The sequence below is a fragment of the Molossus molossus genome, unplaced genomic scaffold, assembly GCF_014108415.1.
Source record: "Molossus molossus isolate mMolMol1 unplaced genomic scaffold, mMolMol1.p scaffold_m16_p_1, whole genome shotgun sequence".
NCBI lineage: Eukaryota > Metazoa > Chordata > Mammalia > Chiroptera > Molossidae > Molossus > Molossus molossus.
This window is the reverse complement of record NW_023425344.1, coordinates 62,219,348-62,232,120: the sequence shown is the minus strand read 5'-3', so window position 1 is coordinate 62,232,120 and position 12,773 is coordinate 62,219,348.

The window sequence follows — 12,773 nt, the reverse complement described above, 5'->3', positions numbered from 1 at the left end:
AAAAAAGATATATGGTTTTATCATTTTCTCTCACTTATGTATTTGTATTTATATTTCTGATTTTCTTTGTTTTCTTTCTGGCTGATCTTTATAATGTGTATAAGTAAACCGTCCTAAAGTCAAATGTGAATGGAAATGTGATCACACATCATTGGATTGTTTGGTGTTGAATTGTATGAGTTCTCACATATTTTAGATACTAACCCCTTGTCAGAGCTGTTGTTTACAAATATCATTTCCCATTTGCTTGGTTCCCTTTTTGTTTTGTCGGCACTATCATTCACTATGCAGAAGCTATTTCGTTTGATATAGTCCCATCCATTTGTTTTTGCCTTTATTTCCCTTGCCTTTGGGATCAAATTCATAAAGTATTCTCTACAACTGAGGTACATAAAGTTTAGTACCTATGTTTTCTTCTATGTAATTTATTGTTTCAGATCTTATATTTAGGTCTTTGATTCATTTTGAATTAATTTTTGTACATGGGGACAAACTAATCTAGTTTTATTCTTTTGCATGTGGCTTTTCAATTTACCCAACATCATTTATTGAAGAGGTTTTCTTTTCTCCATTGGAGTTTGCATTTTAATAACAAATAAGTAAATAAATGCATAGAATAAATGTAATTAATAAATATATTATTTTATGTAACATAATTTGACTTAGTGGTAAATTGTTATAAGGAAAAATAACATTTGGTAAAGGAAAAGAGAGTTGTTAGGAAGGGGGGCTATTTTCGATAGTGTGCCAGGGAGGAAATTCTGAGTGATAGTTGATCAGGGGCAAGAATGTCCCAGGAAGAAGGAACCACAAGAGTATCAGCCGTAATACAGGGATGAATCAAGAATATACAAACAGCGAACTGAAGGCCAGCTTTTTGGTCATGTTTCTATACTCCATAAAAACACCACATTATACCCTAGCCAGTGTGGCTCAGTGTTTGAGCACTGACCTATGCACCAAGAGGTCACTGGTTCAATTCCCAGTCAGGGCACATGTCCAGGTTGTGGGCTGAGTCCCCAGTGGGGGGCATGCAGGAAGCGGCCAATCAGTGTTCTTGCTTATCGATGTCTCTCTCTCTCTCTCTCTCTCTCTCTCTCTCTCTCTCTCAAATCAATAAAGAAAAAATAAATAAAAAACACCACATTGTAAATTCAAATTATTTTAATTTACACTTACTGAAATTATAAAATACTGGGGGAAATTTGGTCTATTTCTCCTAAAATGATAACTTGAAAGTATAATCATGCATATCTACTGGCAAAAGAAAAAATGGGAAACAAATGTGTCAGTGTTCTTAGCTGTAAACTGGTCAATCTGGGTGGACAGTTTATGGAGAGAACATGAGGACACTCACAGAAATGAAGAACTAGGGTGCTAGTTATGTATCAATGTATTGCCTCTCAGCTCTAAATTCAACCTTCATTATCTGCTCTGCAATAATGGAGCTGGACCCTACAAGCATTTCTTTGGCAAAGACCACAATATTAGTTTTGTCAGTAGAAGGTGCTGAAAGAGCAAGGGGCTCCTCTTCCTGATTCAGGTGTGTTTCCACTTGCTTCTTGCATCTACATGTGGCTGTTGGCAGCATTTGGTGGGGACATCCAGTAATGCTTCTCCCAGTTGTTGTAAGCCAAATTCATATACTGAGGTCCTAATCCCTAGTACCTTAAAATGTATTTGGACATAGGGTCTTTAAAGGGGTAATTAAGGTTAAATGAGGTCATTAGGATGGACCCTGATCCAATATGACAAGTGTCCTTATAAAAAAAAAAGAGCGAGCGAGAGAGATAACCTTAGGAAGGAAGACCGTGGGAAGATACTGGAAGATGGCCATCTACAAGCCAAGGAGAAAGGTCTCAGAAGAAGTCAACCCTGACAATACTGCTTTTTAATTGTAGGCTCCAGGACTGTGAGGAAATACATTTCTGTTGTTTAAGCCACCCAGTCTATGGTACTTTGTAATGACATCCCTTGTAAACTAATAAACCAGCAAGCTCTCAACCCTAGTGCAGCCCAGTGACCACCTTGCTGCAGCCCTCCTGACATCAGCTGGAAAATGGGCTCCTGATGCCCTAATTCCTGGACAGGTCCATCACCAGCCTTTGTCCTCCTGTACTCTACAGTGGTTTGCCAACCTTTCCCACATGTACCCCAGAGGATCTTTTCTGCTTGCAGGAAGCGGCCAATCAGTGTTCTTGCTCATCGATGTTTCTGTCTTTCTTTCTCTTTAAAATCAATAAAGAAAAAATAAAAACACAACATTGTAAATTCAATGTATTACTGGGTCCAACTGACTATGGTTTCCTGGCCAGGCTCAGCCCTCCTGCCCCCAAGAAGGGGCCGGGGTTCAGTTCCTGCTAAGGGCACATACATCAGTTGCAGTTTGTTCCCGGCCCTGATTGGGGCTGTGTGGGTGGCAACCAGTTAATGTGTCTCTCTCACATCAATATTTCTTTCTCTCTCTCTTCCTCCTTCTCTATCTGCTGATAAATGCAAAAATGTCCTCAGATGAGGATTAAAAAAAAAATACTATGAACAATTATACGCCAACAAATTGGACAATCTAGGTTAAATGGACAAATTTCCAGAATCACAGTTTCCCAAAACTGAATCGGAAGAGATAGAAAACTTGAACAAATCAATAACAACTAAGGAAATTGAAGACTAATCAAGAAACTCCCAGCAAACAAAATCCAAAGCCCGGATGGCTTCACAAGGGAGTTTTATTGAACATTCAAGGAAGAACTAACACCCATTCTCCTCAAACGATTCCAAAATATTCAAGAAGAAAGGAAAACTTCCAAATTATTTTATGAAGCCAACATAATTCTAATTCCAAAATCAGATAAAGACACTACAAAGAAAGAAAACAACAGACCAATATCCCTGATGGAGATGGATGCCAAAATCCTTAACAAAATATTAGCAAATTGGACCCAGTAATACATTTAAAAAATTATTCACCATGACCAAATAGGATTCATCCCAGGGATGCAAGGCTGGTACAATATTTAAAAATCAATAAATGTGATACACCACGAACAAAATGGAAGATAAAAACCATATGATCATATCTATGGATGCTGAAAAAGCATTCCACAAAATCCAGCACCAATTTCTGATAAAAACGCTCAGCAATGTGGAAATAAAGGGACCATATCTCGACATAATAAAGGCCATATATGAAAAACCTACAGCCACCATATTATACTCAATGGGAAAAAACTAAAAGTTTTTCCCTTAAGAACAGGAACAAGACGGGGATGCCCACTCTCGCCACTCTTATTTAACATACTACTGGAAGTCTTAGCCACAGCAATTAGACATGAAGTAAAAAATAAAAGGGATCCAAATTGGAAAGGAGAAAGTGAAAGTGTCATTATTTGCAGATTACATAATATCGTACTTAAAAAATCCTAAAGATTCCATCCAAAATTTACTACATTTAATAAATGAACTTGGCAAAGTAACAGGATACAAAATTAACATCAAGAAATCAACAGCATCCTTATACACCAATAATAAACTCACAGAAACTTTTAAAAAATCCCATTTACCATTGCAGAAAAAAACCTAAGATACCTAGATATAAACTTAACCAAAGAAGTAAAGAACCTGTTCTCAGAAACCTACAGAACACTGAATAAAGAAATAGAGGAAGATATAAAAAAGTGGAAGCATATACCTTGTTCATGGATTGGAAGAATTAACATCATTAAAATGTCCATACTACCCAAAGCAATCTATAGATTCAATGCAAGCCTCATCAAAATGCCAAAGATAGAGGATTTCTGGTCAAGATGGCGGCGTAGGTAAACACGGTATCGCATCCTCCCACAACCACATCAAAGTTACAACTAAACTACAGAACAACCATCATTCAAAACCACCTAAAATCGAGCTGAATGGAAGTCCTAAAACTACGAAATTAAAGAAGCAGCCACATCGAGACTAGTAGGAGGGGCGGAGGTGGACGGGCTGGTCCCACACCCACATGTGGCGGATAAAAATCAGGAGGACACCTCAGCTGGGAAGGTCCTCCCTGAGGACTGAGCAGTCCTCCTCCCACAACAGGCCCCCCACTCAGGGTTCCAGTGCCAGGAAGAGAAGTCCCATCATTTCTGGCTGGAAAAACCAGCAGGAAGTGAGGCTCAGGGAGGCTGAGTTGGCTGAAGCCCCAGGCAGCTCCTCCTAAAGGGCCTGCACACAGACGTATCGGATTCGCTCCCTCTAAGCTTAGAGGGGAGGCAGCTTGAGGGGTGCCAGACACCTACAGGGAAGAACTGAGCTGTTTGGCATTGGAGCGAGGGTTGGAGAGGGGGCTTTCTCCGGGACAAACATGCTGTCAGAGGCCTTTGTTCCTTTGGTGAGCCCTTCCCTGGGGCGACAGACAGCCACCGTACCTGGGACTCCAGCAACCTGGCTCACACTGGTAACCCCGCCCTGGTGATTCCCTGAGCCCCCCCACCCACCCACCCAACTTTCAGGCCCACCCAAGCTGTTGCCAGTTGCTTAACCATAGGATTGGCCTGTCTTGGATCCTGCTTTAGGTTTTCCTAAATTCTTTCAAACAAGCAGCATCTGGTCTCAGATAGCCCCATACCTCTTGTTAAGTAATACACAGAAACAAACTCAGAGAGGCAGCCAAAATGAGGAGACAACGAGACAGGTCCCAAATGAAAAAAAACAGAAAAAATCTCCAGGAAAAGAACTAAGCGAAATGGAGATAAGCAACCTAACAGATGCTGAGTTCAAAATACTGCTTATAAGGATGCTCAATGAACTTAGTGAGAACCTCAGTGAACTTAATGAGGGCCTCAAGAGCATTAAGAAGGACCAGTCAGAAATGATGGATGCACAGAAACGAAAGAGAAACTAACTGAAATAAAGAATAATTTACACAGATTCAATAGTAGAGTAGGTAAAGCCAAGAAGCAAACCATTGAATTGGAATACAAGAAAGCAAAAAACACACAATCAGAACAGCAAAAAGAAAAAAGAATCCAAAAAACTGAGGAGAGTGTAAGGAGCCTCTGGGACAACTTCAAGCGTGCCAACATTCGCATCTTGGGGGTACCAGAAGGAGGAGAGAGAGAACAAGAAATCGAAAAACTATTTGAAACAATAATGGCAGAAACATTTCCTAACTTGGTGAAGGAAACAGACATACAAGTCCAGGAAGCACAGAGAGTCCCAAACAAGATGAACCCAAGAGGCCCACACCAAGACACATCATCATCAAAATGCAAAAGGTTCAAGACAAAGAGAGAATCTTAAAAGCAGCAAGAGAAAGGCAGCTAGTTACCTACAAGGGAGTTCCCATAAGGCTGTCAGCTCATTTCTCAAAAGAAACTTTGCAGGCCAGAAGGGAGTGGCAAGAAATATTCAGAGTCATGAAAAGCAAGAACCTACAACCAAGATTACTCTATCCTGCAAAGCTGTCATTTAGAATCGATGGACATATAAAGAGTTTCCCAGACAAGAAAAAGTAAAAGGAGTTCATCACCACCAAACCGTTATTACATGAAATGATGAAGGCTCTTTTTGAAGAAAAAGATAAAGTATATGAACAAACAAAATGGCAATGAATACATATCTATCAACAATGGAATCTACAAACAAAATGAACAGATAGAACAGAAACATTCTCATAGACACAGAGAACATTTTGTTGGTTGCCAGATGGGAGGGAGCTTGGGGGAATGGGTGAAAAAGGTGAAGGGATTAAGAAGAACAAATTGGTTGCTAGACTGACAAACCTACCTCAAAGAGAAGGGGGCTAGGTGGGGGGAAGAAATAAACCAAAGAACTTATATGCATAATCAATGGACACAGACAACAGTGTGGGAAAAGGCGGGAGTGGGGCAGGAGTGGGGAGGAGGGGGTCAATGGGAGAAAAATGAGGAACAGCTGTAATACATTCAACAATAAAGGTAAAAATAAAATAAAATAAAAAATACCAAAGATATAGTTCATGGAACTAGAAGAAATACTCCAAAAATTTATATGGAACCAAAAAAGACCCTGAATAGCCATAGCAACTTTGAAATAGAAGAACAAAGTTGGAGGGATCACAATACTGGATATTAGGTTATACTACAAAGCCATTGTAGTCAAAACAGCCTGGTACTGGCACAAGAATAGGCATATAGATCAATGAAACAGAACAGAGAACCCAGAAATTGACCCAAGACAATATGCACAATTAATATTTGAAAACGTGGCAAGAGTATACAGTGGGGTCAAGACAGCCTCTTTCATAAATGGTGTTGGGAAAATTGGACAGCTACATGCAAAATAAATAAATAAATAAAACTAGACCATCAACTTACACCATACACAAGAATAAACTCAAAATGGATAAAAACTCAAATGTGATTCGTGAATTTATAAAAATCCTAGAAGAAAATGTAGGCAATAAAATTTCAGACATCACACGCAACAGAATTTTCACTAATACAATGCCTAAGGCAATCGAAACAAAGGAAAAAATTAATACATAGGACTACATCAAACTAAAAAGCTTCTTCATGTCTAAAGAAACAAGCATCAAAATAGAAAGGGAACCCACTATATGGGAGAGCATAATTGCCAATGATACATCAGATAAGGGGTTAATCCCCAAAATATATAGAGTACTCATACAACTCAACAAAAGGAAGGCAAAGAATCCAATTTAAAAATGGGCAAAGGATCTAAATAGATACCTCTCCAAACAAGACATACAAAAGGCCAAGGGACTTATGAAAAAACACTCCTCACTAATCATCAGAGAGATGCAAATTAAGACAGTTATGAGGTATCACCTCGCACCTGCCAGAATGGCTGCCATCAACAAATCATCACACAAATGCTGGTGAGGGTGTGGAGAAACGAGGACTCTAGTACACTGTTGGTGGGAATGCAGACTGGTGCAGCCACTATGGAAATCAATATGGTGTTTCCTCAAAAACTTAAAAATTGAACTGCCATTTGACCCAGTGATCCCACTTCTAGGAATATATTTTAAAAAGCCTGAAACACCCATCAGAAAGAATATATGTACCCCTATGTTCATAGCAGCACTAATTACAATAGCTAAGATCTGGAAACAACCCAAGTTTCCATCAATAGATGAGTGGATAAAAAAGCTGTGGTACAATGGAATACTACACAGTTGTAAGAAAGAAAGATCTCTTATCATTTGAAATGACATGGAGGGACCTGGAAAGTATTATGCTAAGCGAAATAAGCCAATCAGAGAAAGACAAATATCACATGATCTCACTTATTTGTGGAATAAAATGAACAAAATAGACCCAGAGACATAGAAGTAGGGTACAAACTGACAAACCTTAGAAAAGAGGGGTGTGGGGGGAGGAGAAAGAGATAAACCAAAGAACTTATGTGCATATATGCATAACCAATGAACATAGACAACTATGCGGGGTCGAGGGTGCTGGATTGAGAGGAGGGTGTCAATAGGCGGAAAGGAGAAATTCTGTAACAAAAATAAATTAATAATAATAAAAAAAAGATGGGTAGCCTGCCATGTGGCTTGATCTATATAACAGGGAGAACTCTAAATCTGGTAGCCAAAATCCTGGTTTGAGTTGCCGTACTGGTGATTCACACTGCCTTTAACTCAGTTTCTCTACCTAAGTGTATTTACAGACACAGAGGTCCTTGAATGAAAGTGTCTCTTGTGGCTAACCAGAAACTCACAGAGAGAGGAATTCTGGGCCACCACACCTACTAAGGGGCAGAACAGGGATGTGAATCCCAGCTCTTACTCTTAATCATTATTATATTTCAAAACCTTCAACCCTGATCTGAATGATATGAGTCTCCCTGAAGTTCACCGGGATGTATGTGGGTGTTGAAGAATGCACATTGCATTCTAGATGGCCAAGCACCCTATTTGCCCAGGACTGAGGAGTTTCCTAGGTATTGGAACTTTCTGTGCTACAACCAGAAAAACCCTGGGAAAACCAGAAGAACCTCATAATCCAGGAATCCAGCCACCATTCCTACAGCTGCATTGTCTAAGAGTACAAGAAGACATAAAATAAAGTATCTTAGTCTATTTTTTATACACACTAAATTTTTTTTAAATTTTTTTTTTTATCCTCACCCGAGGACATTTTTCGATATTTTGTTCAGATAGAGTGGGAGGGAGAAAGAGAGAGAGAGAAACATCGATGTGAAAGGGTCACATCGAGTAGTCGCCACCCACGCAACCCAACCAGGGCCGGGGACAAACTGCAACCGAGGTACGTGCCCTTAGTGGGAACCGAACCGGGTCTCTCCAGACCGCAGGCCAACGCTCTAACTGCTGAGCCAAACCGGTCCGGGCTATACACACTAAATTTTTTAATGAAGTACACACTAAATTTTATATATCAGCCATCAGTACAGATTCCAGTCATAGAATGGTAAAATATTTACAATAAACTCAATGGAAGAATAGTTAACGTAAGCAGCTTCATAGCCCAAAATTACACAGTCTGTCATAAATAAACTCGCCTTCAAAATAATTTCCTTGGAACTTTCAGAATATTTTAACATCAGAACAAATATACAGCTATAAAGGGGTACAAGTTATTTGCAAATAAATTTAATGCGCAAGCAATGTGGAAACTCTTTTAGACTTTCAACAGCAGCTCACTAAATTTTTTTTCTTTAAAAAAATCTATTTCAGGACTTCCTGTCAAGATGGCGGCATAGGTAAATGCGGTATCGCATCCTCCCACAACTACATCAAAGTTACAACTAAACTACAGAACAACCATCATTCAAAACTGCCTGAAATCAAGCTGAATGGAAGTCCTACAACTACGGAATTAAAGCAGCAGCCACATCGAAACTGGGAGGAGGGGCGGCGGCGCGAGGGGCGGAGGCAGACGGGCTGGTCCCACACCCACATGTGGCAGATAAAAATCAGGAGGACACCTCGGCTGGGAAGGTTGTCCCTGAGGACTGAGGGGTCCCCATCCCACACCAGGTGCCCCGCTCAGGGTTCCAGTGCCAGGAAGAGAAGTCCCCATCATTTCTGGCTTGGAAAACCAGCGGGAACTGAGGCTCAGAGAGGCTGAGGCGGCTGGAGCCCCAGGCAGCTCCTTAAAGGGCGCACGAACTTATCGGACTCTCTCCTTCTAAGCTTGGAGGGGAGGCAGCTCGAGGGGCACCAGAGACACACAGGGAAGAACTGAGCTGTTTGGCATTGGAGCGAGGGTTGGAGAGGGGGCTTTCTCCGGGACAAACGTGCTGTCCGAAGCCTTTGTTCCTTTGGTGAGCCCTTCCCTGGGGCGGCAGACAGCCACCATATCTGGGACTCCAGCAACCTGGCTCACACTGGTTACCCTGCCCTGGTGATTCCCTGAGGCCCCACCCCACCCAACTTTTAGGCCCACTCAAGCTGTTACCAGTTGCTTAACCATAGGATTGGCCTGTCTTGGATCCTGCTTCAGGTTTTCCTAAATTCTTTCAAACAAGCAGCATCTGGTCTCAGATGCCCCCATACCTCTCACTAAGTAATACAAAGAAACAAACACAGAGAGGCAACCAAAATGAGAGACAAAGAAACAGGTCCCAAATGAAAGAACAGAACAAAACCCCAAGAAAATAGCTAAGTGAAATGGAGATAAGCAACCTAACAGATGCTGAGTTCAAAATACTGCTTATAAGGATGCTCTTAGTGAGGCCCTCAAGAGCATAAAAAAGACCAGTCAGAAATGATGGATGCACAGTCAGAAATGAAGGAGGCACTAACTGAAATAAAGAATAATTTACACAGATTCAATAGAAGAGTACGTAAATCCAAGAAGCAAATCACTGATTTGGAATATAAGGAACCAAAAAACACCCAATCAGAACAGCAAAAAGAAAAAAGAATCCAAAAAAACTGAGGAGAGTGTAAGGAGCCTCTGGGACAACTTCAAGCATGCCAACATTTGCATCTTGGGGGTGCCGGAAGAAGAAGAGAGAGAACAAGAAATTGAAAACCTGTTTGAAACAATAATGGCAGAAAACTTTTCTAACTTGGTGAAGGAAACAGACATACAAGTCCAGGAAGCACAGAGAGTCCCAAACAAGATGAACTCCAAGAGGCCCACGCCAAGACATATCATCATCAAAATGCAAAAGGTTCAAGACAAAGAGAGATTCCTAAAAGCAGCAAGAGAAAAGCAGTTAGTAACCTACAAGGGAGTTCCCATTAGGCTGTCAGCTGATTTCTCAAAAGAAACTTTGCAGGTCAGAAGGGAGTGGCAAGAAATATTCAGAGTCATGAAAAGCAAGAACCTACAACCAAGATTACTCTATCCTGCAAAGCTGTCATTTAGAATCGATGGACATATAAAAACTTTCCCAGACAAGAAAAAAGTTAAAGGAGTTTATCACCACCAAACAGTTATTATATGAAATGATAAAGGGTCTTTTTGAAGAAAAAGATAAAATATATAAACAAACAAAATGGCAATGAATACATATCTATCAACAATGGAATCTACAAACAAAATGAACAGGTAGAACAGAAACATTCTCATAGATATAGAGAACATTTTATTGGTTGCCGGATGGGAGGGGGTTGGGGGAATGGATGAAAAAGGTGAAGGGATTAAGAAGTACAAATTCATTGCTAGACTGACAAACCTCAAAGGGAAAGGGGGTGGGGCGGGGGGGAGAAATAAACCAAAGAACTTATATGCATAACCAATGGACACAGACAACAGTGTGGGGAAAGGCGGGAGTGGGGTGGGAGTGGGGAGGAGGGGGTCAATGGGAGAAAAATGAGGAACATCTGTGATACATTCAACAATAAAGATTTAAAAATAAAAATAAAAATAAAAAAATTTATTTCAGTTATCTTTTTTTACCTCTTAATCTCTTCATAAAGAAAGGCTGATAATCAGTTAAATCTCTAAAAGGCAGACAACAGGTAAAGGACAAAAGAAAAGCAATTTTTTTAAATCCCAGAATCAGAAGCCTGCCCCTATACCTGCAGTTACATGATGGCGAGGTAGTACATGTGACATGTTAAGAATGATAGTTAAAGTATAAGAATATTTGCTACTGGCTTACTTCTTAAAATAAAATAATATAAAATAAAATGGAGAAAGTTCAAAATCTCACAATCTACAAATCTGTCAAGAGAAACGAATGATAATATTTAATACCCAAAGAGTACTGTGTGCCAGGTACTGTTCTAGGCACTTAGAACCCATTAACTTATTTTACAGGTAGGAAATGGAGGGAGGGGAAGGTTTGGTAATGGGTAGAAGGTCACACAGGTGGTACAGGGTGATGCTGAGATCCAGCCCTCAGCAATTAGTCTAGAGCTTTTGCTTTACCCACCAGTTATATTGCCTCATCCAGGCAGTAATGCAATCGTGTACAAAGGAACTGAGGAGGACTCAGTGGTGGAACACTATATTTTGAAGCCATGGCTGAAGCAAAAAGTAAGAACAACTTTTATTTATAATAAAGACCCAGAAACAGAAAGTGGATGTCCCTAAACGTTATAAAATAAGAGCAGTATAGGGCACCAAAAAAGAGGATCCAGGCCACCCTAGAAATATTCCCTTGACCACAGAGGTTCCTTAGAGGGAAGGAACTTGCAATTCACATTAGGACTTTTAGAACTGTGTAAAGTGCAGGATGGATTCAGTCATTATTAAATCCCTTTGTCTTCCTAGTACAATCCTGAATTATAGAACATCTCTGGGAATATTTGTATGTTGATAACTAAACAGAATAAACCCTGCCTGATAACTACTATATCAATTCTGATACCTAGTCTTCTGTATTTTGTGAGTGTGTGTGTATATGTGTAAATGTTTTCAGTAGGTGTAGGAGCATGGATAATGTAATATACAGAGGTGTGCAAAAGTAGGTTTACAGTTGTGAGTATGTGAAACAGCTTATTCTTGTATTATTTATTTGTATTGCAACTCTAAATCTATTTTTGTCAATACCTGTATATGTGTTTGTTAGTTTTAATCTAGAGATAGTAATTTAGCATTTGAAGTCCCCTAATTAGGAATTTAGTCTCCAGGGTATATTTGAAATGCCTTTACCATATTCAAAGGACCTATTACAAGTGGATTAACTATTGCTATGTCAATATGCTAATTGTTAATAAATTTAAGAAATGAAATATCTTTCAGAGTGGTCTTGGCTCAGGCTCTGATCTGGACCTGAAGATTTTGCTTCCTGCTCTGACTAGTGAGCTGAACTTTCCTTTAGAATATTATTGTCTGTCTGATTACCCTTTTATGCCAACTATAGTTGGCATTGTGTCAGTGGTGTAGACAACTGGCTGTCCACCAAAAAATCCATTCTGCCCTTCTTCCTAGATGCATGGGTACAACACACTTACAGCCCCCCTTAACAAAGAGGTGTGGTCACATGGCTATGTTTAGTGTGATGGAATACAAGTAAAATATGTGTGCCTAGATTTCTGGGCCTACACCTATGACCACAAGTATGCCTTCTCCATGTTCTTTTTCTCTTCTTGCCATTTGGATGGCTAGAACCTTGGCCATGCAGAAAACATAGGCCTTGAAGATGATGGAACATCATGTGAGAATAAACCTGAGTCCCTGCGTGACTGCATGGAGCAGAGCCACCAGCCAACTTGAAATGTTCACCTTAGACTTTTGCTTTAAACAATTGTCTTATTACCAAGTCTCTTTGTTACACAAAATAATATAGTACCTAATGGATTGAACTGAGTTTATAGGAACAGGGTACCTGCTTGCTAACAATGATAGAGCAGAAATCAGTCTGAA